Consider the following 5,193-nt stretch of genomic DNA (forward strand, 5'->3'; position numbering starts at 1 on the left):
ATTTGGCAGTAAACCCGCTTCGTTGTTGATCCGGACTCTGATTTGACAGTCTGAATCCTAATATGGCAGCAAATCCGCCTCGGTGTTTGAGTTCAAATCCGTTCTATGGTTGGATGACTCGTTGACTCGCCAAACTGTTAGCTTGATTCCGCATGCGAATGGATGTATTCCATTGTTTGCGTGCGGTTCGTTATCCTCGTCGCCTCGTTAATCCGCTACGTTGCGTGTCACTTGGCTTCGGCGTTGTGGACTGACGCTCGTGTTTGGATATGTCGCCCGATGGTTCGTCGGTTTGTGCCGAGCTGTGCTAAGGGACCTATAAGCAATTTTATACACCTACAGAGGCCCGCGGGTTCCACCTCGTCTGGCCTATGTATCGAAAGGAAAACCCGATAATTATTATGGCTATAAAAGGGGTCTAGGCTACGCCTCTTCATCCGATGAAGAATGTTGCTGGCAAGTCTTCAACCAATTAGAAAATAAGAATGAATACTCTTCCGACTCTTCCAATTAGGATTCCGATGTCAGTCTTGGAGAAATATTCAAAAGCCTGATGTCGAATATGACCACGGTCGATCATGCCACCATGGAGGAAGATGATCAATTGCCAACTTAGGAAGACTCGTGAATTCATCACCTGAGTATTCAGTATGGGGACCGGTTCGAGCAAAGGGAACCTGCCACTGAAGATAAAGTGGTCTAGGTGAACAGTATTCAGTATGGGGACCGGTTCGAGCAAAGGGAACCTGCCACTGAAGATAAAGTGGTCTAGGTGAACATGGGAGACGAAGCGAATCCAAAGCCCATATTTGTTAGTAATAGTCTTCCACCAGACGAGAAGGAAGAATTGGTTGCCCTCATCAGGGAATACATAGACGTTTTCGCTTGGAATTATGAAGATATGCCAGGACTTGATCCAAACGTTGCAGTCCATTGCCTTAACATAAAATCGGATGCAAAATCTGTCAAGCAACAATAAAGACGGTTTTGTCTGCAGATTATGGAAGCAATCGAGTCGGAGGTTAAAAAGTTAATCGACTCGGGTTTTATCAGGGAAGAGAAACATCCTGATTGGCTGGCAAATATCGTATCGGTCCTTAAAAAGAACAGGAAAATTGGGATCTGTATCGACTTTAGAGACCTGAACACGGCTTGCCCAAAGGACGATTTCCCTCTTTCGATCACGGATGTTATTATAGACAACACGTGCGGATTTGAGAGAATGTCTTTCATGGACGGGTTTTCGGGTTACAATCAAATCAAGATGTACCCGGACGACGAAAAACACACCGCATTCAGGACACCTCTCGGTGTCTTCTACTACACAGTCATGCCTTTCGGATTGAAGAACGTAGGTGCTACCTATCAACGAGCAATGTCTAAGATTTTCCAGCAACACCTCCGGAAGACCGTTGAATGCTATGTCGATGACCTGGTCGTGAAAAGTTGTAACAAAGATGACCATATACAAGATTTGAGGATGATGTTTGATCTCATGCGCACTCACCAGTTAAAGATGAATCCCACCAAGTCTTTCCTTGGAATGTCTAGCGGTAAGTTTCAAGGATTCGTCGTCACCACGAAAAGTATCCGCATTGACCCCGACAAAGTGAAGGCAATAAATGAATTGCAAGGATTCGTCGTCACCACGAAAAGTATCCGCATTGACCCCGACAAAGTGAAGGCAATAAATGAATTGCAACCCCTGAGAAACCTTAAAGAACTCAGAGGATTGCAAGGATGGCTAGCCTATATTCATCGGTTCATCTCGAATCTATCCGAGAAATGCCAACCATTTTCCAAGCTCACGAAGAAGGGCGTGTCGTTCATTTGAGATGACGCTTGTCAAAATGCATTCGAAGATATCAAAGCATATCTGGCGAATCCTCCTGTTCTCGTGGCACCGAAATCAGGTAAACCGTTCTTGATATATATTAAGGCGATGAACCACTCGTTAAGTGCTTTGCTTGCACAAGACGATGACAACGGTCACGAACAGGCCGTCTATTACTTAAGTCAAACTTTGGTTGATGCTGAGTCTCGGTATCCAATGATCGAGAAAGAATGCCTCGCTTTGGTGTTCGCCATCCAAAAGATGTTGTACTATCTCGTTGGACAGACAATCTACATCATTTCCAATGTTAACCCAATCCGGATATTCATAACGTAACCGGCCTCTATGAATTGGAGACTAGCGAAATTGGCCCTACTCCTGTCCTAATACGATCTGCACTTCAAACAACAAAAGTCGGTCAAAGGACAGACGATTTGTGATCTTCTAGCGGCTAACCCTATAACGGATATAGCCGAATTATATGAAGATTTGCCAGATGAAACTCACAAAGTCATCACCCATCTTTCATCAATAGGTGTGGTAATTATACTTCGATGGCGCTTCCTGAGCGACAAATACGGCAAGCGCTTCCGGATGTTCTAAAGGTTCCTCAGGAGGTAGGGTCATTTTAGTTTCCCCAGAGAAACATGTGATGCCTCGAGCCTATTCACTCACCGAACCTGTTGGCCTTCTTGTTTTGATGATGATTTACAAATAATTTACTACTAATGTTGTTTGTCTAGTGTTTGTGCATTCCTATGTTTTGTAGACAAACAACGTTGTTGGAGGTTGGATGGATTGAGCCTACACGATCATATCCAAAGGAGGTTGGCGGAATGTCGGTGAAGCCTTGCAATTCAAGTTAAAGATCAAGTTTAAGCTTCATCCGCAACGTGTTCCAAGTTGAGCTACAATGAAGATCAAGATCAAGATTGCTTGGGTAATGTAGTTTTAGATTTTATATTATGTGTGTTATATACTCTAAGCTCAATATCTATACACACACATTTATTGGTTTCTTCGTATATATATATAGTTATATATATATACATCAGTTTTGGTTTCTATGCATATATATAGTTATATATATACATATATGTTTTTGGTTTAATAGGTTTCGAATTTATATATGAAACAAATGAATAGGATTGGAAAATACTATTTTGTTTCATGTTTATATGCCTACATATGATTTCCTCTTTAACAAGCTTATATTTAATGAAATCATATTTATGGTTTTGTATATATTGCATAGAATATGCAATTTTGTGAAAATATGGTATTCATTGTTTTTGGACTTAACAATAATCATATACATATTTTATTAAGTCTATATAATCATTGTGCAAAGTTTCAAAACATGGTTTAGCCAAAATATCAAAATTCACATGTTTACATTTTCGTGTTTTGAACTATTTTGCAAAATGATGATTTTTCACAAATGGAAAATGCAATTTGGAAAATTCTTTTTGTAACATGTTCATATACATGTTTATATACATTTCCCAAATTTTTATTATTTTTGGACTTCATTTGTTATTTTTAATAGTTTTCCAAAGTTCAGCTTTAAAAACCAGTTTTTGAATATGTCAGTTTTCGGTCGACCGAACCGGTCGACCGAACCTGAGTTCATATGCTCACTGTGCCACAGAGAGTCTGTCGGTCGACCGGTCCGGTCGACCGAAAGCTCCATCGGTCGACCGTACCGGTCGACCGACGATTGTCCAGAACAGCTCTTCAGGCTTTTGTTCTTCGCGGTCGACCGCGCGAATTTTCGGTCGACCGCCAATAGAGCCGTTGTCTCCTAACGGCTATTTCTGAGCTGATCTGTCTGGGGCTGTTTTGTCATTTTGGTTTGGGGTTTTTGTTGAGATCTTGAGTGGGTATAAATACCTTGCTATTTGAGTTAGATTTTATTTTACTCATTGTTACACACACCCACATTGAGCTTATTGTATCTTTCATACATAGTATAGTTGGGTGGTGAGAGATTGTAACTTTGAGTTGTGCTTAATTGAGTTGTCATCCATAGTTGAGAACAATCATTTGTTATATTGTGCTTATTGAGAGATTCACTTTATAATACACTTGTACACCGAGTGAGGAGTGTGTGGTGAGAGTCGGGGATCGTCCCAAGAGGAGTGGCGTCGGTTGACGTGCCTAGAGAGAGGTTGTAACCGAGCACTTGAGGGAGATACGGCTAGGTCCAACACTTAGTGGGTGTAGAGTGTGATTGCAAGAGTGTGAGTTGTAGAGTTTTCGGTTAGCTAGAAAACCGAGTGTGTAGAAGAAGTTCCGGCTTCCAAACCGGATTGTGTTAGTGGATTTCTCCCCGGGAGTGGGGAGCGGAGACGTAGGACGGAAGGTCCGAACTCCGTGATCATATTGCTTGTTTGAGTGTGCTTTGGCGTTCATTCATATTTATGTTCATATCTTATATCGCCATTGTCATTAGCTCATTATCTATATCATCCACTATCTTGTTTACATTGTTTACAGTCATGGCGTGAATCTCGAGAATCTGTCGGACTTGGGATCTAGGCGTAGAGAAGACGTGTCGACCAAGCAGAGGGAGTTCTTTCCGAAAGATTGGCTCATTTGCGTGAAATCGACTCGTCGTTAGCCTCTGTTGACGTCGAAATAGCAGAGCTCGAGCAGAAACTGGTGGAAGCAAAACAGCGAAGAACTATTTTGGAGGTGACCAAGGTCGGGGAGGAGCATAGCAAGGCTGTGATACCCAGCAAAGTGATGCTCTCCAGGGAAAGATTAGCCAAGATGGAGGAAGCAGCCGCCCAACTCTTATCTGCTTCTGAGGACTCCTTCAAAATCGAGCTGTAGCGTGAGCTTGAGCGTGCTTATGCTGAAGAGTTAATCAAGCTTGAGCAAGAAATTATTAGTCAAAAATACAATGTAAAGTGATTTGTGGTTGTTTGTATCTGAACACTTTTTGTTAATGATAGCATGTTTTGGTTCGTGCCTTTTTTTTAATCTCATTATGATTTCTCATTCTGTTTAGAATAATCAACCATAATAGTTCTAGAATTTTTGGCAAATCCTCAGCCGTCAACGGATTTGATACGCCTTTGCCGACTACCGTTTGAATCGGGCTAGCCTGTGAATTATCTGAGTCCGTTTCACAAGTAACGTTGTGCTAAAGGGATGAACCCCTTTAGACATAATGCTATGAATTTGAATACATAGACTTGATCACTTTTTTACGGTAAAGGACAAACCGGCGGTACGTATTAGGCGCCGAATTATCCCTGCTTAGGATTCGGGATAAAATTCCCCAGACTTAGATTCTGGTATCTTTTTCAATCGGTGAAAGACTAAACCGGCAACGCGTGTTAGGCATTGAC

The sequence above is a fragment of the Asparagus officinalis genome, chromosome 1 (assembly GCF_001876935.1).
Source record: "Asparagus officinalis chromosome 1, Aspof.V1, whole genome shotgun sequence".
Taxonomy (NCBI): Eukaryota; Viridiplantae; Streptophyta; class Magnoliopsida; order Asparagales; family Asparagaceae; genus Asparagus; species Asparagus officinalis.